This window comes from Danaus plexippus, chromosome 27, assembly GCF_018135715.1.
Source record: "Danaus plexippus chromosome 27, MEX_DaPlex, whole genome shotgun sequence".
In the NCBI taxonomy this organism is placed as follows: domain Eukaryota; kingdom Metazoa; phylum Arthropoda; class Insecta; order Lepidoptera; family Nymphalidae; genus Danaus; species Danaus plexippus.
Window position 1 is genome coordinate 1,703,335 of NC_083555.1, and position 16,689 is coordinate 1,720,023.

General features: G+C 29.2%; 1 protein-coding gene across 3 annotated transcripts in view; it reads left to right on the forward strand.

Moving 5' to 3' along the window:
* LOC116775525 (nephrin-like) overlaps positions 1 to 16,689 on the forward strand; it is a 149,216-nt gene that overhangs the window by 91,119 nt on the left and 41,408 nt on the right. The gene's annotated exons all lie outside the window — the stretch shown is intronic.

Below are 16,689 nucleotides of genomic sequence, written 5' to 3' on the forward strand. Positions count from 1 at the left end.
AAAAAAAACGAGAGTTTTATATAAGAAATGTATTAAATTCAACGATTATGTATTAAAGTTCGTTAATACGATTTAGAACACAGCCACGTACCTAGCCGTTATAGGTAGGCTAGACCAATGATTTGACATAGCTTTGTTCTTCGACTATATAATCTTAAATTTAATTTTATTATCCCAGCTTTACTTACGTCAAATCTCACAGCATCTCTTTAATAGAGAAACATAAAAGTAATATTTGGTAAGGGCGCATATCTCCCAGCTCCTTTAATCTCTCAGGAGATAAATGTTTGTTTAGAAAGCAACGATTTCAAGTAAAACAGTGCATTTTAAAAATTTAAAGTTATTAGCAATATTAACACCAGTTTATTTTATGTTAAAAATTTAAATTATGTATAAATAATAGGTATCTAGTCAAAACTAATCTATCAGATCTAATCTATTTATAACCAACTTACAAGAGTTAAGCCTTGATCACACAAGTATAAACTTCGTTAAAGATATCTTAATAACAGTAAGAAGATCTTAATAATAAATCGGCGTGAAGTAGTCTTATACGGCTGCGTTTCGTGCGATGAGTGAGAGAGCCGGCTGCTCTTTCCTTTTTCCCACTCTTTCCTCTCCCTCTTCACCAAATAAGTGTGGCAACGCATCCGCAAAATTTTAGGCGGATGACCATGGGCGACGGTGCTACCTCCATAAGGTAGGCCGTCTGCTCGTTTGCCCCCTTTAACATAAAAAAATATATAATTAAACAATATTTTAACATTTACTGTAACACAAATTGTGTCCTTGAATTTTTTTTGGTTAATATAAATACATAGCATTTTGAAAGTAATAGAGCTTCTGTTAGCTTTATTTACCCCCTTTTCACATAAGTTATCCGACAGTGAAGTCGCATCGATATCGACTAAGCCGTTTAAGATATCAACGAAACAAAGCAGAATAATTGTTAAAAAGAACTGTTTCAGTATAAAAATATATTAAGTAAAAATCTGGTAGATTAAAATTACAATGACACACTATAAATATATTTCTTTAAACAAATTAGAACACATATTAACCAAGAGAATAACAAGCTTATCATATTCATAATTCAAGTAACTAGTAAATTAGATGATAATGTTTTTATATTATCTTAAAATTAAAATACAATCATCATTTTAAACTTATCTTGTAATAAATATAACAATCAAGAGTTACTTATAATGGGTGCATTTGAATAAAGTATTTCCACTTGAATATTGTGTGAATAGTCTGCAATAATACACAATATATATATATATATAATACAACACTTAGGTACATCATGCAAAAAACGATATACAGAGACAAAAAATAAACTCACACACCTACATTACATATGATATATAAAGTATGTGCGTATGTGTGAGTGTGTGTGTGCGTGCGTGTGCGTGCGTGTTTATTTAATTAATATTTAAAAGTAATGGAACATAACAAACGGTAAAACAATATTTAACTCTGGCTATTATTTTCAATACGTGTTTAATCTTAAAGATCTGAAAGCAGTAATAAAATTTTACACGTTAGCGACAAACCTACTCGTATGCCTTTATAGCTATAAGTAGGACTTGAAATGTTCAATCCAGAATGTATGTTGTTGTGTATAATCAGTCAAACGCAGCCTTTTACAGGATTTTCATTAATCCCCGCTATTCAGGACTTCCTACAAAATAAACTATCCTAAACAATAGGATTCTTCCGTAACCACCCAACTATTTCAAAAAATTTTACGTAACAAACAGATTTACAATAATTTTTCTTATACATAGTATCTATTTATATTAAATATTGAAATTAATTATCAACATGATTTATTTGTTGGTAACTAATATCATTTACTTTCAGGCATACTTGAGATTATCTTCTAAAAATGCTATCAAAAAAATAATCTTATTAGAACAAATAGGAAGTGGCCGCAAACTAATCAGCATTGGTGTAATCAATCACATAGAAATAGGTTTGAAAGAAAAAACGCTCATTAGTGAAGTTATTGATCTTCCGTAAATGAAGGAACTGTGTAATAAAAATTTATGGAATTCATTCCCGCCGAATGAAAATCACACTAATTAGGCGAGTGTTGTAGACATTTTTTATGTTTAGACTTCATTGAAAAATATGTTCTAAGTAATTTTTAATATACTAAGGATTTTCAAGGCATATTATTAATTTGCATCCTCAATGAATTCAAAGTTTCTTTGCATTTCTATAATTTAAAAATATTCCCATTAGTTAGATCTATAGATATAGGTAACTAGATAAAAAATCATGCTAAGAGCGTGTGTGTATACTGTATTTATTGTCCGTAAATATTTCATACAAATGTCTTCAGCATTAGTTTATTAAACATGCCCTCAAAAAATACACATATCGTCGAATATAAAAAATATTATGCGAACACAAAAAAAATGAGGGATTATTTTTATGATAAAGCATTCTTGTCGGAAAAAATGGCGTCAGGTATCAAATTGCTGCAATTTATTTCAGTCTAATTACTTTAAAGAGACGTTGTGAGATGGCGGTAACGGAAAATAACCTTCTGAGCTCGTTGTTAAGAATAAAGGCTTTGTTAGTAGAGATTTCGAGAGAGAAAGTAATTAAATAACGAAAAAAAGTCAGTGCGGACTATGAGTTACATATAATCCAGCGGCTTCGACGAAATGAGATCAGTGGATATAAAAAACATTACAGTCCATATTTGGCTCCCATCACTGGATACCAGATAATATTACCCTTTGATCAAAATATTTGGCAACTGCTCTTCGGGAACCCATACTTGCATTATCACGTGCAGACCCGCCAGTAGACCGCAACATTAAATCAATATTACAACGATTTAATTTGAATATCCAATACATTTTAATTATAATACATAATTTTCAGACATTATACTCAAAACATTTGTAGTTAATATACAATAATTCAATTATTTTTCTCAGCCACAGAACAGACGTCCAATCGATCAAAACGTCAGCGTAATAGTTATCTTTTTAAATTATGTGCATCTTTCCATGACTGGAGTTTAAAATACGTTTTTTATTTAAATAGGTCCTTATTGAAATATATATACGTACGTATATATTTAGATGTGAATATTTAAATAAATATATAATAATACTAACAGTTCAATGTTCAGTAATATTAAACATCATAGAGAAATCTATTTTCTGAGCATTTTAGTACTCTTGTACCAACCAAATTTGTAATCTTTTTGTGTACTATAAAATTATTTCATAGGAAAATATTCAATTCAACACATTACAAAGCTTGATTGTATTTAAATTAAGACCAGAAAGGTACCAAATTTAAATGATTTCATTATATAATTAATTTAGAACACAAAATTGTAATGTTATATAGCCAATAATTAAACAATGTCCGCTAAGCATGTAATGAAATTCTTTAAAGCTACACCTCTTTATTACTGTATACAGAACAGTCGTTAAAAATGTTTGCAACTTAATTAAAACAGTTTGTAGGCGATGCTCACATAATCCGAACAAAGTTTATAATTTGTCCGCTAATGACTGCGCCCGCACTAGCGGAAGGTGTGAGAAATTTAGATGCGACTGAAATTTGCGATGAGCCTTATTACGTATTCTGTTGAGGCCGTTATGAAGTATAGTTCAGTTAATTTGATTTATGGTGTCTTCTACATGGAATAAATTAAGAAATCGTAATAATTAATAACGTGTTTTTTTTTTAATGAATTATTTTATGAAGTTTTTAAAATTCAAATGTTGTATGCATACGAGTTTATATACTGTCATGTAAGCTGCATGATTTAAACTAAAGAAATAAGTTAATAAAAATTACTCGCATAACTCTATTTTTGTAATAAATTAAATTTAATTTATTTATAATAAATTTATAATATTAAATGATAAATCAAGAAAAAATGTTTAAAATATATTTGGTTGATGCAATGATTATTGGCTACGGAATTGTTTGTCTTGTCCACATTTAATTGATAGTATAACGACCTTAATATACTAACTTTTATTTTAAAAATCATTAAATATTTCTTGCGTTTTTATTAAAATCTTTTAGTCCATGAAATTTCATATAACGTTGAAAATTTTTATACACACTGATTAAAATCATCATTTGATTTAAAATCATTACAATGCAACGAAGTCCCAATCAAAATTTTCAGCGATGAAATAATAACAAAACAAAATTTATTAAATTTAAAGAAAATATTTTTTTCGAATACATAATATTAAGCCTTTTTTTATATCGGATGCTGTTTCATTATTATTTTAGAACATAATAGCAATGTAGTTGATGGAATAATTCTTACAAAAAGTTATATCAATAGAAAAGTTCTTTACAAAGACGTAAAATAATTTAGTCAATTAATAATCTGTTCTGCTACATTGCTAGGATGTACAAGGAATTTAATATAGATCAGTAAGTAAAGAAGAAATAATATAAAGACTTAAATAGCCCACACTAACATAAATTTCTTTAGATATAAAATGTAACAATAATTTTGTGAACACATACGTACATTTATAAAGATTTTGACATATAAATTTTTTTATGTACAGTATAAAGACAAACCGACGAGCTCCTCAGTTAGTGAGAGTTTATGTACAAATATATTGGTAATAACCTGATCATTTGTCACTTAATGTGAGATAAAAACTTGAGAAAATTAATTAATGTATCAAATAATTATTTAATGATTTTTTATTTGCAACAACAAACATCATAAAGGGCATCATAAGTACCAGCAATATAATTCAATTAAGATAAAGGAGCATTGCTCTGTATCAATTGACCGTCAAATAACTTCCCATCTATATTTAGATCTTAATAAAATTAAAACAACCGCATTGAGAGTACAAATATGAATTTAGGTTTTAAATGAGACCTTTGTTTGTAGATTTAAGTAAACATATAATAAAAAATCTGTTTATCTATCTCTATATATTTATTGATGTTAAATTGTCCTTATATATATATCTTTATAAGGGTCTAAGACAAAAAAGTAGTAGTAAGTAAAAGTAGTGTTTCGGGGGCAGATAATCAATTTATATCTAACAAAGACTATCAACGGCCTACCAATCCTTTCTGGATAACATTATGAAACGTAATAAACAATATGGTGGATGATTATTGCAGTGATAAATTTGTGTGTAGACTAGTTAATACTGGTAACAATTGTTTGTATTTTAATTTTTAAATTAAACTTAGTTTTTCGCATACCACCGGTTTTTTTTATTTCATATTTATATAATCCCGACATTTCGTTTCCTTTACAGCAACCGTGATCACGATCAGACGAAATGAAAGTATATAAAATTTATAAAAAAACGCTTACTATTTGAAAAACTTGCGTTTCATTTTAATGATTAGGTACACCCGAAAAATTTCGATGCCATTTTTAAGTTCGAAATTAATCGGTGTATATACTTCCCGCATTATAAAATAGACAGATTTTTTTAAAAGATTAATTTGAAATAAAATCTAAATAAGACTGATTGTATGTTGTAAATAAACAAAGTGGAACAAACAAATAAAAAAATTCTGCTTTCTCATGATTGACCAACATCCATCCATATAAACTTTCACATGTATGACAGCGGATTTTTTATTATAGGCAAATATTGTTTCGAACGTGACTAAGCTCTGTTTTGTACGCTGTTTTAGAATGATAGATATCCCTACTGTTCTCTACGTCTATTTTAACAGAAATACGGATGCAAAAATATATAATATTCAGTTGAGTAAGATAAAATATAAAAAAAAATCGTTACTCCTATTATGTTAATACCTTCAAGAATAATACGAAGTAATAACCAGTCCGCTGGTTATAAGAAAATTAATTAAACTTTTCCCATTCGTGTTCACAAGATCGTCTAAGAATAGAGCGTGGTGAGCCACAATATCAAGTTCTGATGAGATGAGAATTGTCATATCAGCTTGTGTCCGTTAATATCCTATAAATAGTATATGTCTAAGACCTTTAACCTATAATTTATATTAATTAGACTGAGCTCAGACTGTTTAACATTATTGCAAAATAAATGGTTATTAAATAACATGTGAAAATAAACCGATAATATTGTCGAGCAACGCTCTATTCGTTTGCATTGAATCATCTAGTGTATAAAAGCTATTACGAACAAATAAACAAAGACAATCCATAAAGACAAACTAAATGCATTCATTGAGTGATTAACAGGCTTGTTATTAGCCAATCTATTTTGCGACGGTTTCATATCAATTCAGATGCCTTTCGAAGTGACAGAACTCAATTGCTGCTGATTTATTGTTACATTAAGAGAACCCTTAATACAGTACACATCAGTTACATTTGAAGCAATATCCAGTGCTTTTGAACTTAAGTACCAGCCCACTTATATATATCTAAATCATTATAATTTCGCATTAATTACGGTAGCAATGTCAGACCTTAACGATAGTGTTATTTTCGATAACGCACCGCGATTGTTATCTATTTTCAAAAATCTTTTTCTAATCCTTTTTACATATTTGAATGTCTTAATTAACCTTATACCAGATAAGCAAAACTATTGTCTTTTTGATACGTAGCGTCTTTTAACTCGGACTGATATAAAGAATCGCTGATTCTGTACAGAAAATCTTCTTGTAAAACTTGAAAAAAAATACGAACGAAGGTGAAAGTAAAATGGATTATAATCAACATTTATCATACCTTGTTTTCCACATTTATTAGACGACTATTACATCAAGTGTGATGTGTCAGCGACTACAAACACATCTCAATTTTTTAAAATACAATATTACTATCGGAATGTTAGCGTTAAATATAAAATACGTTTATTCTTATAAAATTTTGGTTTGTCGTATAAAATATACAAATGATATCCATACATGTCAAGATGATGCATTGAGCGATCTATAGCTGTGACAGAATGTCTTGCGGAAAAGATGCCCCCTATGATACATTATCCCTTCTGACCCATCGTAAGATATATGAAGTAAATGCTGAGTTCTGCTACAGTACCTTTTTCATTGCTGTAACGGCGTAAATAAAATTGGGCGAAATAGACAGTTTTATTTCATATCACAGTTTTAGATTTTTGTTAGAGCTTTTTGAATTGTATTTCTACTGGGAATAATAAAAACACCTATTAAATGTACAATGTATCGGAACCTGTTATTTTTTATTTGGAAAAAGAAAGATACAGCTTTCAAAACGAGAACTATATTCTCTATAATAAAACTAACTCAATATGTTCCTTATAGTCAATACGAATCTAAGATATTTCCTTTTGTATGTACTTGCTACTTTTCATATTCTCCGTGTATAGGAAATAATATTAGGAGGGATAGAAAATTACTTTACCAAACAGTGACCTTACATCCAAGATGTTAGTATTATTAAATTAGTTTCGCATCGAAGCAAAATTGGAAATGTTATTAAACATATCAGTGACCGTAACTGACAAAAAATCCTTTTTTATAAAGGAACAGAAATTTCGTTGTACTTGTTCGAATATTACGAAAATCTAATCAAAAAATAAAATATTATGTTCAGTTCAGCCGCTTTGGTGATTGGACAATAAGGAGACAAATAAAAATAGGAAAAAGTATAAATTAGGTAAATCCTACATATTAAACTTACTTAACAATGAGTAAGTTTTACTTAGTCATGCAACACAGACATTGCAGTTTTATGTGAGAAGATTATTTGCACTAGCAAGGAGAGTTTAGCCTATTTGCAGTAACTGAGAATGTTTGCTTGTGTTGCAAATTTACCTCCTTGAACTTAGCACAAAGCAAGTTTGTTTCGCTATTCTAAACTTGATAGAATTGCAAGACATGTTCAATTATAAAAGTGCGGTTATACCTGGTACATAAAAAACCAGTTCTATGTTATATTAAATAGAACTTCAATGAAATTATGTATGACTTAATCAAATATATAAGTGCTGTAAGTATTCATGAGAGGAAATAATTTTAAAATGTAACAGGAGACAAAGCATCCAGAGAATTTCATTACATATCTATGACGTGACATTACTGGGTCACGTTAAATTACGTGCCAAGAGATTACTCCTTAAATCCGCTTACTCTGTTCTTTATGGAGCTTAATAAAAAAAGCTGTCTTATTATAGGCTTGACGAAATTTTGACAAACATCGTGCTCTCGGAAGTATTCGTATGGCTTGATTAAAAAAAAATTCACAAATGTTTTTCCTTGTAATCCCTTTTAGTTTGTTTTGTAAAAAAATAACTGACTTAATTTTTTATGTACATTTTGTATTCATTTATCTTAAACAGCTCATTAATTGTAATGCTATATATTCACATTTTCATTACACGAATACACAATGTTGTTAAAAATTTATGCTTTTTATCTCGTTTCTAAGAACATTCGGAATAATTTTGCCATAATGTTACATCTTCGCCGTAGTATCATGTTATGGGCGTTGTTTCACAGTCTGGTACTTATGGCCATAAGTTTTACGTTAGTATGAATATTGCATTTGGTTTTCACAAAATTGTTTTCAACACTCTGCCTCCTTTAAACTTTACGAATTAGTTTGAATATCAAAATTATTCTTTGATTAATATTTTTAGCAATATCCACAAAAAAAAAAATACGATAAAACTCCTCGCTTCAGACGTACGTCAAAAACTTTGGAGGGCGGTTTTATTTATGATTGCCCTTAACTTGCTATGAACATAAAACATTTTTATGCCCTTACAAAGTTTTACGTGCTACTTCCTAAGTTTAGTTTATAGCCTATAAAACTTATGGATACCAATAACTACCGGTTAGGGGGAATGATCCTGAAGTTGACACGTCCGTGTGTAATCCAGAATAATCCTGATTTTTGATTTCAAAGGAAATAATTTTATACCAAATAAGCGAGCTGTCAGCCGCATCAACATTATAACATCTGACGTAAAATTCCCAGATTTCAAACGGTTGAATTTATTTCTAACTCAAACTCAACTTTGGCTCACACCTACGCTTTTAATTTTGTACCATTTGAATCGGGTGCTTTTTATGCTTAAAATGACGTTATTTACGTTTGTTGAATCTTGTTTTGAATTCAAATAATGAAAAATTAACTATATAATAATAATGATTGATTACTTGAACAAAACTGTTAATGCTCAACTCTTTATGAAACTATGAGCGTGAATATTTCAAGGTCTATTTAGTTGTAGTCTCTTGGTCAAGGTTGAGTCGAGATTGCGAGATGTTTTTTTACCGTATCTTTAGAAAATTGAGACGATCATTATATCCGTTGCATTTTTAAAGCATTGTATCTTTATAAGTATTCTTTACAGAAATGAGACCAGAGAAGATAATAATTTTTTTATAACAAGAAATATCAAAGGGAGATTGCTTTTTAGACTCTTATAGAACTGACATTAATGTTTGAATGTCTCTTGTTTGATGATTTTAAAATATCAAAAGCAATCTCAAAAACGAACTAGATTTTTCGACATGAAATTTTATTATATAAAATGAACAAATTCGCTTAATGTTTAACGACCAATTAAAGTTTGAGGTCGTCATATAATTGTTACTTGAGCGGTTAAACTGAACTAAAACATTGGACATTTGCAATTGTCTAATTTTGTCAGGCTGTGCTTTTAAATGGCATTCATTTTAAATAGCCTTAACTAAGTTCAACATTTGTCTTCCATTCCGGAGACTGTTTGGTTGTGATAACATATGAATAATTTAAATTTCAAATAAGGGTTATGTCGGATTAGGTCTCGATAAACCATGTGTAAAATTGTCTTAGTATTCCTCAGAATATTCTTCTTACCAGAACATTCTTGGTCGATTTACGTTGTTATGTATAATTTAATATTTTAAAAACATCCACCTATAATAAAATGATTGAATAAAACTAATGTTTTTCGAATTATACTATGCGTATTTTATTATTTTAAAAACTAAATACTACCTAAAATTGTAAAATACGCGTAGTGTAATTAAAAAAATATTAGTTTTATTTAAATGAATACTCGCGAAAGTCTTGTATCTCATTAATAAAATGATTATGTAAAAACAAACTCGGGAACTGAAAGGTTTCTAAAAAAAACTTAAAAACTTTTAATGAAAATTCTTTATTTGATACTGAAAACATCCAAATAGCTTGATATATATCCCGTACTGGCTAAAATACTCCGAATCCTCGGCATCCACGTATTTCTTTTAAAGTTACAGCCGCTTTGTAGCTGCCAGTGCGGATTTTCCCTAAGGACATGTAAATAACTATTCGTAGAAATAAAAGGGATTAAAGTAACAATGAATTTTGGTTAGCTGCAATCTTCAGAGATTTATTAGGAAATATAAATTAATGAGTATGAAGTCATACATCTTTGTATGCGAATAAATACTTTATTTGTTAAGTTCTAACAAAACAATATTCTATATTTGAATATAATTTTAATTGATTTCCATTTGTTAACTATTATAACACAATACTGCAGCAGAACGAGATGCGATATAAAATTTATTGTATGGCTTTCAGAACCATTTATCATAGTATAACGACAGAATAGTGGCGTTAATATCGTACCATTATTTATCGATGTTTTGTAGCAATTTGAGTTTGAATCGACAAATTAAGTTATCGAATTCATAAGCTGACATTAGTAAGCGTTATTTGAATATATAATCATTGTGTTGATACAAGTGATTATTTCAAAATACGCGCCAGCGGTCACGGGGTCGGCGGAATCTATGGACATTTATCAATACTGCGCTTGGAATGAAACACCGCATCCTATATTATTAACTCCGACGACAAGCAGTCCATTTTGTAAACATGTTTTATTTGACATACCAATTAGATTAACTGTCTGTTCCATGTTATTCTTACTCTCGTTTATATATTATTTTATTAAAATATACTTAGCTGAATTCTCTACATATTTTATTAGTTCTGACAAAATAAAACTATTAAAAAAATGTGTCTATTTAAATTAGTCGAAACTATTTATTTGTTTATTGTTGTGGAATCGATGCTAAATATTATATTGTTAACAATTTCTATGTCCCAAAATCTTACTTATTTAATCTTAAGGAAATGAATAAGTATGAAGCTCAACAAAGTAGCATATTATGTACAATTAATAGCTACCTTTTGAACGGGATGTAAAATCCCCGAGGCTCTACACCGTGAGGGTATAATTACAGCTGGTCTTGCTACCTTCTTCGGCGGAATTGTATCTTTTTGTGCACGGGTAATTTTGCTGTCAAGTCCTAAGTACAGAAGGGGTTACTAGATAAGTTTCTAGTTTGTTTAAACTTATAGTTAACTCTGTGGAGCGCTGAGTGCCGCGAGTATTATAATTAACAAAGAAAGTAAAAAAAAATGTTTAGTCCTTTCAAATATTCAGAGCTTTATTTGAGTTTAGAGAAATATAACTAAATGTAGGTAAAATCACGTTGCTTATAAAATTTTGCGTTTCCATTTAATTTAGTTCCACGCCGAACAAAACCCAAAAAGTATACAATAGACTCGGGCCTATATTTTTTTTTCCGAACCGGCGTCAAAGGCACCTCATTATTATTCCACAATAATGAGTCGTTCGATTCCTGCTCGATTATCTAAGATTCAGAGAACTTTGGATTATGAACGGCCTCTTTGTTGGATGTTGATTCTGGATCAGATTGTGAACACCTGGCGTGGGACGTTTTTGTTGCGCTGGTGATGCATGGGGGTGGTTATCGATATTTTATATAAAAGAAGTTGTTTTTAAATCATTCAAGTGAACCCACGAATGTTTCGTTTTTGTTGTTTTGTTTCATAATTTATTGACGTTGAATAAACGTATTGCATTTAAATATTAGATCCTTATTTAACGTTGAAACCAGTTCTTCACTTCTTTACCAAATTTCTGATATTTAATAAGTATTTGATGGTATTATATTATTTACTTATACTCTTTAATTCAATCAATCATATGGATGACGAACTTTAACATCAAAAATATTAAATGTTAATATCGATATCCCCGGGATGGCATCACTAGATTTAATCGATTAGGACCGTCCGCTCGTAAAATTGTACAAAAGAATTCCTTTACCGAGACATGATTCTTTAAAACTGCACATTTCCAAATATTATAAATATCTTTTCAAATACATTACTATTGAAAAAAAATATCTGGACATTAATTCGCCACTTTGTGTTGTATCTGTGTTAGAACATTATAAACGTTGAGATAAACGGATTGTAATGGCTCAATTAATTACATGCTACAAATTTCTTTAAAGAAAATGTACAAGCGTATACATAACATAGTTCCCACAAACATAGTCTCTGTTATCTTAAAATTGTTTAACTTTTTTAATTTTAACTTTGGATAGTAATTTAAATTCAAAAGTCGTTACTCACTTCTATCCGGTTCCAATAAATCTCGGTGGGATTGGAACTTTTTTTTTTTAAATTATCTTATTTAAATACATAACTCTAGAGAAAATAGATACTTTTTAAAAAGGATATAGCATAGATTTAAATATTAATTACGTGGTAAATATTTACAAGGAACCAGGAGCTATGATGGTTATATTTTAGAATTGTAGTTTTTTTAACTATGTTGTTTTCATTACTTCGCTCGGTTTTTTTTTATTAACTTTCAATAGTTTTACCGGATTAAGTACAGCTTTTGCTCTAGTGACATTAGTGTTTATAACAAAAAGAATATTAGCCAAACAAATACATACATAAAATTGTATTTCGATTCTTAATAGTGAAATTATTTTTAGAAAAATTAAATTTTGTTAGTGTCTCGTGTGAAACAAAAAACTTATGACCGCAAATATGAAATATTTATTTCATTATAACTATTACCGTAAAATTCATTAATAAAATTAAAATATTATTTTCATTTTAAAATCAATTTCCTACCATTTCACTTAAAGATTCGAGTTGTTCAAAAACAATGAGTACTCATGCAATGTGTGAAAAATCTTAATATTTTTACTGAGAACTTTAACCGGTTATGTGGTCAACCTTTCAAATGAGACCCCTCTGGGGCATTGTGTGAATTTTGAAGAGGCGGTTCAAGGCGTTGAAAATCACCTTTCGGTCTGTACGACACTCGTGAATTGAAGTGTCTTAAAAAAGGGACATTGTTACGTGGATGTTTAACATTTCAAAATTACGCGTTCAATATTTGCATTGACGATATGGGAAATGTTAAAAATTAGTTTCAAGAGAGTAGCGCCGGCTGCTGCCGTAGTTACACCGCTTGACTCTACCTTAAATATGGGAGTAAATAAATGTTTTTTATTTACAATTCATCATTCATATAATTCGATCACAAACATGCAGATTCTATGGTTTAAAATATTTTAATTTTATATATTTAAATCCTTAGCGGCTACGTGAAAGCTATCGATTTTTGATGACAGCTGAGAGATGTTTTGTAATCATTCGCCGTACAATGCATCGTTGCATAATAACACTCAAATCAAAATACCCCTTATATTTAACAAATAATGCAACCATGGCGTGTTTGCGAGTAATTGTTTAGGTGGCGAAGATCTTTATCGTTCGCTTTAAACGAATTCCACGTATAAAAAGGAAACTATAAACAATAGTTAAGAGGTTTTCTTTTATCTTAAAAGGAAATGGGCTGGATTATGTGGAATTAATTTATGGAGTATTTTAATGTTCTGCGGTGGCTCACGTCCACTTTAGTAAGCCTGTGTTTTGTTTGGACCTCATTTAAATTATAAGATCTCATGGTGAAGTGAATTATTGCAAAAACTTAAAATATTTTTTTTTTACTATTAACCATTTACATAAATTTATAATAATCCAATAATTTTATATGTTTCTATAGAAATTTTTCTCCGTCTAATCCTATTAAGATATATGAAATTACATTTAACAACTACAATTAGTTACGTATTCAATAATTTTTTTTGATTTTTTAAAATATTTAATTCTACATTTTACGTACATTTTTATGTTTTATAATTTGTTTAGCTATATTTTAATACTGAACTGCATAAAACATAGTATTTATATAGTTGTAGAAAGTAAAATGACCAGAAAATTATTTATTCAATATAGAAAACAGTATCTAATATTAATGTAAAAATTAGTTCCTTAATACACAAAAGCCTTAAGAATTTTGTTCAACAAACCCGGCTGTAGTGTTTCGTTAAAGTGAAGTAGTTATGTGACTTGTGCTGTACAATACTTTTGATACTCGTATATTATTTAAAAATAAAAATTGCATTCTGATACAATCTAAGGATTATTTTCTTTATATTTTCTGTGTACTTTTAACTTACTTCTCATAAAAATCTTAGATTGATATGAAAAGTACATATACCCCTAAATCAGGACGTAAGTAGATCGCTTCAATTTCCTTACGAAAGAACCTTATGTCAAAAATTAACTCCTGCGCTTAACGTCGTCTGTTGACGTTGGAATTTCGTTGAGAAAAAAATATGGTGCACTTCAAAAGTTGTATTATTAGTGAACTAAACTGGCAGCGCCATCTAGTTTGCGTAGAGTTCTTTTAAAACATACAACTGATATAGTATTCTCTCGGAAGTTGCAAGTTTAGGGATATATATATATATATATATACAGGACATATAATAGATATTTAAACCTTGAAAATTTGTTTAAAAAACTATTTTACATGTCACTCCAGAACTAAATTTATCTCATTAAAAGCACACAATTTACTTATTTCGAACATGAACATAGTATCAATGCTTCATTTAAAAGTTACGTGTAAATGTTAAAATGTGATTAAATTAATTAAATTAAAACAAAAATGTTATAGTAAAAAAACTAAATACAGCGATATATTCCGAATGAAATACAAAATTTTTTCAAATATCATGAATAAAATCTCCGTATATTTCCCGTTATTTGTTTTATTCTCACATATTTTTGTATTTTGTTCGCCAATACAATATTTATGGGTTAAATATTCTAAAGTTCATCGGTCGGCAAATTGGATTCTCTAATCCGATTTTGCGTACATCTGATAAATAAATCTGATTCCATATGTATAAAACCATTATTGTATTATAGAAATATTATTCAAACAATAGTGTTTCAAACAAATATCTAGAATAAAAAATAAACATGTACAAATATTATCGTTACTATCCTTAGCTTAAGTTTATATGGTCAGACTGCATACCGAGAGTTTTGAAGTTTTGCACTCACAAAACTTAAGTATCAACGTAAGTCTAGGAATGAAACTGATGACACTCCGTATGATAAAATTAAGGAAAAGAGACATTTTATTAAAAAATTGCAACTGTATATATATATTTCTGAAATTTTAATTATAAGAATAATAGTGATATAAACATAGCGATTATATTTTATTCTCTTAATTTTAACCATTTTTTTATTCAGAGTCATAGTTCATATGCATATTGTGAAAAATAATAAAATCATCATCATCATCATCAGCCTATTAGAGCCCACTGCTGAGCAAAAACCTCTTCTCATGTGGAGAAGGTGAGAGCATTAATCACCACGCTTGCTCAAGACGGTTTGGCGATTTCAATCTTATAATTTGATAATTATAAGACCAGGTTTCCTCACGACGTTTTCCTTCACCGTCCGTCAGTGGTGTCTAAATACTCTAACAAAGTAGTTACATATGACTCAGAAAAGATCACATTGGTACTTGCCAGTTTACTGTTACATGAGAATAATATGATTTTTAAATAAAATTATGTGTAAAAAAATGATGCACATAATCGAATGACTTTACTTAGATTTTTTATAATAACATGCATTAATCGTGTTAACGAGAATGTTTGATTGTTTATATTTCTTTTTATAGTTATTTAAAATGTTACATTTATCCGTATCTGTGAATAACATTGCAATTCGCTATCAGTAAGACACAAGCGAGCTTGTTAAATGGCTTGTTTGCATGTCAGATATCATATTTTTAAAACTAATCCGAACGGAATAATGGTCGAAATACCTCACTTTTAACGTTTAGGGATTTATAATAAAATCCTCTTTTTTATATTCACATATATTTCTATTTTACGGAGTATTATAATTTTAAACTTTTTATATTGTTTTTGTTATATTATAAATAAGTTAGATTGGGTGAGAAAGTATGTTTCTCTTGCAATTTTCCATTTAATGCAATTCTTACAAGAGCATGATTTTCGAATTGTCTTGTTAAAGCAGAGTGCACACTGGCTTTTGACATCCTGAAATTTTTCATCCAATAATACAAAATCTATTAAAATGACAATCGGGTAGCTAATACCCAATTTTATAAACGCTTTCAAAGAATTTGAAATATCATTCGTAATTCGAAGTGAAAGTGTGAATTCAGAGCGAACACAATCTGTTCGGAATTTCCAATATGGCGGATGAAATCCTATAGGCTTATTACAAATTCCTCAGTAAAATTTGATCTTTATACACCTCCAGCGATTCCCAGTCGACCGCATTATAAGATATATTGAACGAAATTATATAGAAGTGCTTACCGTTTTTACATTGCCTTTCGTAATAATGATGGACTCCTGTATTTTTAACAGTGAGACGCATCTTTAGCGGCGGTTTAAAGTCTGATTGATGGCCACAAATTGATGGTAACGACTTTAAGCCTTTGATCGGTAAATTGCTGTTAAGTTAATGATTTTACACCTCTTATATAAATCTATTCATTTAAAGTGAATGAC